Source organism: Schistocerca serialis, chromosome 1 (assembly GCF_023864345.2).
Source record: "Schistocerca serialis cubense isolate TAMUIC-IGC-003099 chromosome 1, iqSchSeri2.2, whole genome shotgun sequence".
NCBI classification, from domain to species: Eukaryota; Metazoa; Arthropoda; class Insecta; order Orthoptera; family Acrididae; genus Schistocerca; species Schistocerca serialis.
Window position 1 is genome coordinate 858,395,256 of NC_064638.1, and position 12,454 is coordinate 858,407,709.

At 41.5% G+C, this 12,454-nt stretch overlaps 1 non-coding gene across 1 annotated transcript; it reads left to right on the plus strand.

Moving 5' to 3' along the window:
- The first annotated feature begins 3,592 nt into the window (after positions 1–3,592).
- Trnas-cga (transfer RNA serine (anticodon CGA)) lies at positions 3,593–3,667 on the plus strand. Its single transcript has one exon. It is a non-coding gene; the product is annotated as a tRNA-Ser (tRNA).
- The last annotated feature ends 8,787 nt before the right edge of the window (positions 3,668–12,454 follow it).

Genomic DNA, 12,454 nt, shown 5'->3' on the forward strand with positions numbered 1-12,454 from the left:
TCCCCTAGAACTTAGAACTAGTTAAACCTAACTAACCTAAGGACATCACAAACATCCATGCCCGAGGCAGGAAGCGAACCTGCGACCGTAGCGGTCTTGCGGTTCCAGACTGCAGCGCCTTTAACCGCACGGCCACTTCGGGCGGCCACGGGCTCCAAAGTGCATGCCTTAAGAACTATGTGAACTTGTTCATCTTCGGTTTTACAGAGTACATCTCCTTTACTTCAAACCCTTTGCTTTCCATATTTTTGGAGGAGGTAGTGTGGACCAAAAAATTATCTAATGAACACAGGCTCTAAAATTCATACATTAAGAACAATGAGAACTTGTGCAGTAGAAGAGATGTGTTTCACAGTAGCGAAGATGAACAGTTGCAAGGTATACACTTCAGAGCCCATTTTAATGGAAATTTTTTTCTTGTTCGGTCCATAGCACCGCCCCTCAAAAATTGAAAAAAAAGAGTTTGCCGTAAAAGAGCTTTGTTTCACAGAATCGAAGGTGAAGAAGGACTCCTAGTTCTTTAAGTGTGCAGTTTGTATCCCATATTTATTGGACTTTTTCGCTTTGAATGATCTTTCATATCCCTGAACATGGACCATTCCTCCTTGTACACCCAATATAACTTTGTGAAGGTGTTCATCAGATAGTGGGCAATACATGTTTAACCTTCCATGTATTCGGAAGTGATACGTCACTAATATCTGTATGTTAGAGCCCAACGTACTCGAGTACACCGTTGTGTTCGTTGTGGCGTGGAAGCAAACAATATGCGAATGTCATCTTGATGAATTTCTTGCCATGCCTGAAACACATTTTGTCAGTCCATGAAAACTGGTGGATGTAGGGTGGAATGAAAGCATACGCCTTCGCATCGCAGTACAGACATGTTCTATCGGTGACAAATTAGGGGCCAGTAAAGGATCCGTAGAATATTCCGGGTACTTATGGTGTGAACTGCAGTATGCGGTGTTGCTTTACATAACTGGATTATGCCATTTTGTATCCTGGTCACGAAGAGTACCATTACAGGGTTTGCCACATGCTTGAGAGTGCTCAGTCTCCCTTCAGTAATCACCAAATCATTCCTGCTGTCATATTCAACAGCTCCTGACACCACGATTCTAGGAGTTGGAAAGGTATGGGTCTCGAGAACCGCTGTTTCCTGTGATCTTTCATCAGTTCGTCTACGGATATGTTGCTGTCGATCTGAGAGTCACAAAGGCAGCAACACTCACCTGTGAACACCGTAAGATTCCACACGGTATTCTATCTGACTCTGGCTTCATACCACGCAAGTCTCTGTTGTCTGTGGTACGGTGTCAGCTTTAAATGACAGGTGGTAAATAGAATTCTCAAACCAGGTTGCAGTAATCCGTTTGTGATGATCATCTGCCAGTAACCTCTGCCATATTTCAGCTGTCGTCATCCGTCTGTTGGTCAGACGCAGTCGAATAATCTACAATCTTCTTGTTGTGTAGTCCTCCTGAAATTATCTGTGCCTAGTCATCTCGCCACATTGTTTTCCTGAGTCCAACTCATCATTTGATAAGCAGTCATTTTGTGATATAGTCCAGAGATCGCGGTGCCGCACCAAAGTCGGTAACGCATATCGATACCACAGGCGGTATCGCGGCAATCCGCAACGACTTATGGGAAGCGCTCCAGAAGGCCACGCCTCTTCCCCAACACTGCAGTGCACTCGCAATGGGGTAGCTAGGAAGAGATCTGCCCAGATTGTGACCTAATCTGACGTAGTAACATCATAGTGTAGGACCAACGAGTTGTTAAAGTACCAAATGGGCTTCTGCTTTCGGAAATGTGAACATTATACTTGAAGAAAACAGTTTACTAATTAGTGCATCAAGTGATGCTTTACTAGTCACTGACAGTTCTAAATTTTCAAGCACTCCTGTGGCTAAGAAATGAGTCAGATTTATGTAAATCTTTTTATCATTAGTGTAATGATCTAACATTTTATGTGTTCTAGTTTCGTGACCGTTCTCGCACAGCACCCACAGTTAAGGCCGGACGAAAGTAGTTTTCTCTTGTCACAACCTCTACATTACATATACATCTGCATGGATACTCTGAAAATCATACTCAAGTGTCTGACAGAGTAGTCATCGAGCCACATACGCAATAACTCTCCATTATTGCACTCTGGAGCAGCGTGAGGAAAAGACTAAAGCCTATATCTTTCCCAGAGAACTCTGATTTCCCTTATTTTATTTTGATGATCGTTTCTCCCTACGTTGGTCGGCGTCAACAAAACGTTTTCTCATTCGGGGGAGGAAGTTGCTGTCTGAAATTTCGTGAGATGAATCCGCAGCAACGATAGACGATTTTGTTTTAATGAGCTCCACCCCAAATCCTGTATAGTGCCCGTAACACTCTCTACCCTATTTCTCGATACTACAGAACGTCCTGCCCTTCTTCGAAGTCTCCGGGTGTACAGCGTTAATCCTATCAGCAGCACTCCAAAAGAAGACGGACAAACTTGGTGTAGGCATTCTCTTTAGTAGATCTGTTACATTTTCTATTTAAATATGTCTTGCAGACTCGTATAACGATTTCTTCACATAAATTTCATCAACTTTACATGTTTGCAGCTACGATTATGTCTATATTAGGACCTGCATACCTGTGCGAGCAACTTTTTTCCGCAGTCAAGAGAATAAAAATCTATCAACAGAATCTCTATGACAGATTTCCAAGCTTGCCTTGGAATTAGCAGAGCTTATAAAATAGCATTCTCTTTAGTAGATCTGTTACATTTTCCATTTAAGTATGTCTTGCAGACTCGTATAACGTTTTCTTAACATGAATTTCTTCAACTTTACATGTTTGCATCTACAATTATGTCTATGTTTGGACCTGCATACTTGTGCGAGCAACTTTTTTCCGCAATGAAGAGAACAAAATCTATCAACAGAAGCTATATGACAGATTTCCAAGCTTGGCTTGGAACTAGCAGAGCTTATAAAATAACACCATACGTAGATGCTTTAGTGAAAATCAAAATAAGTAGTGAAACTTCCTGGCAGACTAAAACTGTGTGCCCGACCGAGACTCGATCTCGGGACCTTTGCCTTTCGCGGGCAAGTGCTCCACCAACTCAGCTACCGAAGCACGACTCACGCCCGGTACTCACAGCTTTACTTCTGCCAGTACCTCGTCTCCTACCTTCCAAACTTTACAGAAGCTCTCCTGCGAACCTTGCAGAACTAGCACTCCTGGAAGAAAGGATATTGCGGAGACATGGCTTAGCCACAGCCTGGGGGATGTTTCCAGAATGAGATATTCACTCTGCAGCGGAGTGTGCGCTGATATGAAACTTCCTGACAGATAAAAACTGTGTGCCCGACCGAGACTCGAATCTGCCAGGAAGTTTCATATCAGCGCACGCTCCGCTGCAGAGTGAAAATCTCATTCTGGAAACATCCCCCAGGCTGTGGCTAAGCCATGTCTCCGCAATATCCTTTCTTTCAGGAGTGCTAGTTCTGCAAGGTTCGCAGGAGAGCTTCTGTAAAGTTTGGAAGGTGGGAGGCGAGGTACTGGCAGAAGTAAAGCTGTGAGTAGCGGGCGTGAGTCGTGCTTCGATAGCTCAGTTGGTAGAGCACTTGCCCGCGAAAGGCAAAGGTCCCGAGTTCGAGTCTCGGTCGGGCACACAGTTTTAATCTGCCAGGAAGTTTCATATCAGCGCACACTCCGCTGCAGAGTGAAAATCGCATTCTGGAAACATCCCCCAGGCTGTGGCTAAGCCATGTCTCCGCAATATCCTTTCTTTCAGGAGTGCTAGTTCTGCAAGGTTCGCAGGAGAGCTTCTGTAAAGTTTGGAAGGTAGGAGACGAGGTACTGGCAGAAGTAAAGCTGTGAGTACCGGGCGTGAGTCGTGCTTCGGTAGCTGAGTTGGTAGAGCACTTGCCCGCGAAAGGCAAAGGTCCCGAGATCGAGTCTCGGTCGGGCACACAGTTTTAATCTGCCAGGAAGTTTCATATCAGCGCACACTCCGCTGCAGAGTGAAAATCTCATTCTGAAAATAAGTAGTATTCATTGATATCCAGTGTTTTATTTTTAACGTGTGAAGGAAACAGTCACGCAATACAAGTTAACGTCGATTTGAACTTCGTCCGAAAACGACTTTCATCACAAGGCCTCATCAAACGTAAGAAATACTTTGTTTCGTACTTAGTTGCCCTTTCTTCTTCGCCTCATCAATAAAAAGAAATGTAAGTTTCCTTTTTACTGTCGTTTCTCGTCTATGCAACAGCCCTAGGGAATAAATCTACCACGGAAGGTATCAAGTAGTCACCGCTAAGCTGTACATCTCCGTAGGACTAACATTATAACCTAGAACAGACTCGTTGACAATAGTTTCTCGTGAAGGGCTGCCTTACTCCGATTTCTCCTCTCCTCCAATCCTCTTCCCCTTCCATTACTCGCCGTGAACCGGCCGGTTGAGCGGTTCTAGGTTCTTCATCCTGGAGCCGCCTGACCACTACGGTCGCAGGTTCGAATCCTGCCTCAGGCATGTATGTGTGTAATGTCCTTAGGTTAGTTAGGTTTAAGTAGTTCTAAGTTCTAGGGGACTGATGACCTCAGAAGTTAAGTCCAACAGTGCTCAGAGCCAGTTGAACTATTTGAATCAGCCCGTTGCTCACGGCTGAGGCGTGAGCACGAGTAAGCTCGCATGAGCAGGTTGATGAAATACTCTGTTCTAGATTTTTTGTTGCACTCCGGTCACATCTTCAACTGGGGTGCTGAGTTGGTGGAACGAACCGGGGTTTTGGAGAACTCAGTATGCATGCAAGATTTTTCCACTGAGACGGAACCACCACCGCAATATTCTGGAAATAAATGTGAGTACAGAATGTATCATCTACATCCGTCACTGGAAAGAGATACGTTTAATGGTTGAAGAAGCAATGGTATTATTTAAGTTCAGGGGGATTCATATCGAATCCATTAATCTAGTTAGGGTATCCAACATAATTATGATGTTACAATGATAGCAGTGGACCATTGGAGATGGAAAAATAAGATCAATGCTCACTTAGAGCTGTACACAAAATTTTGATGTTAGGGGCTATGGTAGGAGTACTCTTCATTCGTCTGATTGATCAGAAAGTTCCTGAATCCGTTACCAAGGTCGCTAACGCATACGAATCCAGCAGTAAGGGCACAAGAGACTTTGGCACAAATTTCCTGATAACACACTAAGTTTCAAGTCTTGGCATTAAATCCCTAAAATCTTTAGCAGTGCCTCGAAGATTGAGGACGTGATACACTTATCTGGTCTTAATGTGGAAAGATTAATCTCAGCAATCTAATAATTTTATTGTTGAAGCTCTTTCCTAGTCTGTGTTTGCTTCCCAATATGTAATAAGGAATTGTGATTCTGCCGTGAACAATCACATTTTTTCTTGTTTTACTGTGCATATATGTTTCGGAGAAGACTCTCCTTCTTCAATGAGTTTTATTTATAATCTGTAAAAAAATACAGAAAGAATGTGTATGCGTTTCTTGAGATATAAATTTACATTACCATAAGTAATAATAGAAATATTAACATGAAGAACAAATATATGCCTTATTATAATAATAATGACTATTGGTGCTCACAAGTCTGTTTGGTATTTGCTTCAAAGCTACAATTACTGCCTTCCAGTATGTCATTTGCTATTAATAAGCGTTTATCATTGTTTTCTTGCACAGTTTCTTGTAACTTTTTATGGCCTAATATGACATCGTTTTTTTCTTTCGATAACACCACTGTCGTTATGTTATTTTGTAAGAAAAATTTGGTATTTTACTATTTGAATAGCATTTTTTGGTTACAGTACTGCTTTTCGAAAAAAGTGTTAAAATGTATGCTGATTGTGACTGTTGTTTATGAAATGTTGATTAGAGCGGGGGAGCAGACTATGTATGTAAGTGTGTGTACCTTCTCTTCGTAGAGCTCGCATTTTCGTGCCTGTGCAGAGTGTTTGAGTTGATCTTCTTAACACACACTGTTTCACTGTGGAGTGGGGGACTCTCTCTCTCTCTCTCTCTCTCTCTCTCTCTCTCTCTCTGTGTGTGTGTGTGTGTGTGTGTGTGTGTGTGTGTGTGCGTGTGTTTGTGTTATGTGTCTTCGTTTTCTGATAATTCCTTCAGAGTTGAGAACAGTGTTCCATTACATAGTGCTGTGTATCCATTCATCACTTCATTTCCTTCCATTTTGTCCTTTTTTATATCATAATTTTCTTCTATTATAAGTTTCTGTGGAGGGCTATTGCTACATTTAAGAATTTTTACATATGTATTTGTGTCTGTTAGTCTGCCTTTCGTGTTCATGAGATCATCTACAAAACTTGGAATGAGTGTTGTTACTCTTTAGTGTCCTTCGTTGGTCAGTGTATTTGATGTTGAAATTTCTACCTATCTCTACAGTGTAATTTGAGTTGCAGTCTTGACACATGAGTTGCTAAATTCCAGGTGTGCTGCGTTTGCCGGTATCGGTATTAGCTGGTTTAAGTTTCTTTTGTACGGAGTTGGCTGTTCTGTAGCCAATTTTCAGTTCTTATTTTTCGAATAAACTACCTGTTTTGTGAACCGCTTTGATGTTGTAGATGAGTGAGCACAAAAATCCGAAATCTAAAAAAACTAACTACACATTTACATACACTGCCTACTCTCCCATTCCAATCAAGATTCCATAAAGCCTAATCACAATCAGCATGCATTCGGAAACATTTTTCGAAAAATACTACTGCAACCTAAAAATGGTAGTCAAAAAGCAAAATAGCGAATCTTTGTTATAAAACAACACAATATAACGACAATAATGTTACAGAAAGAAGAAAAAAAGCGATAATAGCATATTAGGTCTTAAAAAGTTGTGATAAATTACGTAACGAAACGATGATAAACGCTTATTAATTGCAGGTAACGAACTGGAAGGCAATAATTGTAGCTGTGCTCCAAATACCAAAAAGTCTTGTGAACACCAATATTTAATAATAAGGTATATATTTATTCTTCGTGTTAATAATTCTGTCGATAGTTGTGGTAATGTAAATGCTATAATCTCAAAAAATTGATTAATTTCATAATGCATAAATTCTTTGAACAGCGTTCAACATATAAAACGTAAAACTTCTCCGAAACATGAACTGGTAGCAAAGCAAGAAAAATTGTGTTTGCTCGAGGCAGAATCACGTTTTCTTATTACTACTCAGCAGTCTACTGGTGCTATTCGACAGGTATAGCCCAACTGTTGTGTTTCAGCTCATCAAATCTCTGTCTCAGCATAATGAACAACATTAACAAGACACCAGTTATTTTTATTTTTTATTTACACGTCAAGTTCCGTTGGACCAAATTGAGGAGAAAAATCTCCAAGGTCATGGAACGTATCAGTACATGAAATTACAACATAAAAGTAATAACAGATAAAGATAAATGTTTATGAACCCAAAAAAGTCAATCCAAAAGTTTAGGTAAACGCAATCAACAATACAATAAGAATCAGCTTAATTTCTCAAGGAATTCCTCGGCAGAATAGGAGTTACCCATGAGGAATCTCTTCAGGTTAGATTTGAAAGCGTGTGGATTACTGCTAAGATTTTTTAATTCGAGTGGTAGCTTAATGAAAATGGATGCAGCAGTGTACTGCACGCATTTTTGCGTAAGAGTTAAGGAAGTCCGATGCAAATGCAGGTTTGATTTCTGCCGAGTATGAACTGAGTGAAAGCTGCTTATTCTTGGGAGTAAGCTAATGGTGTTAACAAGAAATGACAGTAAGGAATATATATATTGAGAGGCCAATGTCAAAATACCCAGACTCGTGAACAGGGGTCGAAAAGAGGTTCGTGAACTTACACCACTTATTGCCCGAACCGCTCGTTTCTGAGCCAAAAATATCCTTTTAGAATGGGAATAGTTACCCCAAAATATAATACCATACGACATAAGCGAATGAAAATAAGCAAAGTAGACTAATTTTCGTGTCGAACGATCCCTCACTTCTGATACCGTTCGAACAGTAAAAATGGCAGTATTAAGATCCTGAACGTGGGCTTTCCACGACAGCTTACCATCTATCTCAACTCCTAGAAATTTGAACTGTCCAGTTTCACTAATCATATGCCCGTTCTATGAAATTAAAACATCAGGTTTTGTTGAATTGTGTGTTAGAAACTGTAGTAACTTAGTCTTACTGTGATTTAGCGTACGTTTATTTTCTAGAAGTCGTGATCTTTGGTCATGTACTGCTCTATTTGAAACCGAGCCAATGTTGCACACAACGTCCTTTACTACCAAGGTAGTGTCATCAGCAAACAGAAATATTTTAGAGTTACCCGTAAGACTAGAGGGCATATCATTTACATAAATAAGGAACAGGAGCGGCCCCAACACCGATCCCTGGGGCACCCCCCGCACTTGACAATACCCCACTCAGACCCCATATCACAGCCGTCATCATCATTGTGAATAATGACCTTTTCCTGCCTATTGCTAAAGTAAGAGGTGAACCAATTGTGAGTTACTTCCTGTATTCCGTTACAGTCCTACTTATGGAACAATATTTTGTGATCAACACAGTCATATGCTTTAGTTAAATCAAAAAATATGTCAAGAGTTCGAAACCTTTTGTTTAGACCATCCAGCACCTCGCAGAGAAAAGAGAATATAGCATTTTCAGTTGTTACACGACTTCTAAAGCCGAAATGTGCATTTGATATCAAATCGTGTAACATAAAATGATCAATTATCCTTACATACACAGCTTTTTCAATAACTTTTGCAAACACTGATGGCATAGCAATAGGTCTAAAATTATCTACATTATCCCTTTCCCCCTTTTTATAAAGCGGCTTTACTACTGAGTTCTTTAATCGCTCAGGAAACTGACCATTCCTAAAGGAAAAATTACAAATATGGCTAAATACAGGACTAACATGTGCTGCACAGTACTTTAATATTCTGCTAGACACTTGCTAACGAGAACCACAGAAGGAACACCTGCATTTTACGTACATTATTCACAATTACTAAAGAAAAATGACCAATGGTTGCCAGTTAGGCAGTTAGTTGCGAGTAAAGAAGATATTTCCTATTTAGGTCGCTAAAACCATTGTGGACTTCCTAGTGAGGAATATCATACTATATTTAAATGTAGTTAAACAAGCAGATGAGCCTAAGGCAATCTCTCGGGGCCTTTCACCTTTATGACGGCTGCAACTACCGGATCCATTATTCAGAAACTGATTCAAGATATCTCAGCAGTTATCTAAAATACGCAGAGAGAAATATTATTTATGTCCCTCACGAATTATTCTAGGTACTCTTGGCAAGATCAATAGGCGTGACCCAAAAGGCTAGAAATTTACTCAGATATTTAAAGTCTGTTTATAAAAACACTCCGAAACAGTTTGGAATCATTTGATTTGTGAACTGATTGATGATTATACAAATCTTCATATCTCTATGCACGCGATCTGCCAATTGGTGGTCCCGTGTCCTGCCCATTGTTCAATTGAAATACGGCATACTTCTTATCAGAAACCAGTTTTATAGTTCGCCGTATGAATCTTCGCTCAGAGAGTGAAGAATCATCATATTAACTTTTTGTCGTAGCAAAAGGACTCCAGCACTGCATATACTATTAGACACTTTGCTACCCATAAGTACTAAGAGTTCTCTCTTCTAACACCTTTCGCCGTGCTTAACGTGTTGTAGGGTGAAAAGAAGAATAAAACACGAGATTTTGCTATACAACGTAACTCACACCACGATCGTCGAAGGAAACATTACCTGTGTGTGTTCCTTGCACACCTTAATTTGTGAAGTAGCTTCAGTAAAGATCCACCGTTGTAAACATCCTGTCGCATCGCTGAATTCGATAATGACTAGATACATTGATGAGCCAAAACGTTATGACAACCTGATTAGTAGCATGTTGGTCCTCAAATGGAATGCAAACAGCAGTAACTCTATTTGGAATGAATTCTACAAGCCAGTGGTAAGTTTCCGGAGGTATGTGGCACTCGATGTCTAAGCAGACAGTCGCCGTTAATCTCAGTTTAATGTTATCCAACGAGTCATGTTATTATTTCCCGTACAAGTGGTCAATTGCTGATTAACGCACTGCAGCACACAATAAGATGGTTAGTACACAGTCTAAAGAATTAGCCCTCCGATAGAACAATGAGTGAGTTGATTATCAAACAGTTTGTGAACAGCGCAGCCAGTTCGTGAAAAATTTGATCAGGAATATAAACTACTTTCACCACGATTTAGAATTGAATCAGAGCAAAGGCTACACAACTCTGTGTGAAAAATGTGTGTCTTACACCATAACTGTGTGTATTGGGACGGCCGGTGTGACCGAGCGCTTCTAGGCGCTTCAGTCTGGAACCGCTCGACCGCTACGGTCGCAGGTTCGAATTCTGCCTCGGGCATGGATGTGTGTGATGTCCTTACGTTAGTTAGGTTTAAGTAGTTCTACGTTCTAGGGGACTGATGACCTCAGATGTTAAGTCCCATAGTGCTCAGAGCCATTTTAAGCTTTTTTTTGTGTATATTGGAGGCAGTATAGAGGCTGAAGACTATAACAGTGTGAGGCCCCTTCAATTATACCTACGTGTAACATATATGGTCATGCACTGTAAACTGCAGCATATATATATATATTGACAATGAACTGTGAGCAAACAAAATTTAAACCAAAGAATAGCGGTTATACCTCCCAACGACTGCGGGTTCTCGTTTCCACAAACGAGACAATTTTGGATGCTCACAACTCTTTAATACGAGCTATGTAGCTATTTTATTCCATTCAGATGGCCTCCTAATCCTCTCGCAGAACTGCAAACTATGCGCCGCGGAAAGCCTCCACATAATCTCCAAATCGATACAAGTCAGATTCGCGACAAAAGTATAAAACATGGTCAGACAAATTCAAACCATTTAAGTTCCACACTACTACTGCCACCAACCGACATCTCAACTGAGAACCACGAAGAAGTAAGGGTTCGTACGAAAGCATACAGTCAGTTGTTTTTCTCTCGATCCATGTGCTTCAGGAAAGGGCATGAGTGGCAGTGGTATACGGTACCCTCCGACATACGCCATATATGTATGTAAGTGGATGCAGATGTAGGTGTAGAAATAACATGCATTATTTTCAATTTAAAACCGTAGTCCAGTCGATTTCTTGGACAAATGTACTTCCCCAAATTAATACCTCTGGAAACTAGAAGAAGAATCAAGAAAGGCTTCGGCTGGGCATTCAGAACTAGCCCCATACCAAGCCTCTGTGCAGAGGCTGGTGAACCGTCACTTCACATGCGGCGGCGGCGGTTACTTATGGTGCGCTAGGCGTATAAAACTTTGTCCACACCATACACACCTGCATACCATACTGTTGCTCAGTTTCCTCTGGCACGTCTATTTCATAACCGGCAACGAGCGCCGCAACCATATGGGATTCGCGCACAAGATTGCCTCTCTGCGATGGATATGGCTGGTCATCGTGTTTACCGTCGCGGTTGGAGCAGATTTCCACCTTGGCTCCTCCGGAGACCCAGACTTATTTTAGATTTGACTAATTTTAAGAAAGATAGTACACCAGATTTTACATTCCAATCTCAATTTTTTAATATTTTAGATGTGCATCACGGTTTTACCGTCGTTTAACACTGATGGCTCCAAAAAAGAGAATTTCCTTGGCTGTTTTGTAGTGTTCCCTGATGATATTACCCGGATTCGCCTCCCTGATGAATATATCGTTTTCGCAGCGGAGCTCCACGCGATCCTGAAGGTACCGGAGCAGATGAATCGTGTTCGGGGCAATCGATTTCTCCTCTGGTCCGATTCTCTTAGTGCCTTACAATCATTGCACAATCTGTACCCACCTGAGGAGATGGTCCAGCTGATATATGACCAACTGTACTTGCTCCAACGGCGGGGTAAGGAGATGTCCTTCTGTTGGGTGCCTGGTCATGTAGGAATATGGGGCAATGAATAGGCCGATCGGGCTGCCAAGGAGGCCTGCAGAGAGCAGGATGTGATCCAGTGTCCTATTCCCTTGCAGTTTATCATTTCTGCACAACACAAGAAGTGCATGGAATTGTGGGAGGAAGAATGGCTGGCGGCGACGGCCAATAAATTGCGGTTGGTGAAGTCAACAACTCGGCCGTGGCATTCCTCTTGCCGGTTGCTCAGGCGGGAGGAAGTGACCCTCACATGTCTTCGGATTGGGCACTGTCCTCTCACACATAGCTTTCTATTACGGCGGGAGGATTCTCCGTTTTGTGATGCTTGTGGTGTGCACATCTCTGTCCGTCACATTTTAACAGACTGCATTTTATACCGTGATGCAAGGGCAGAAGCACAAGTTGATGGGGATCTGCCCTGTGTTTTAGCTAATGACGAGACGTGTGTGTCTAGCGTTTTAAAGTTTCGTGAT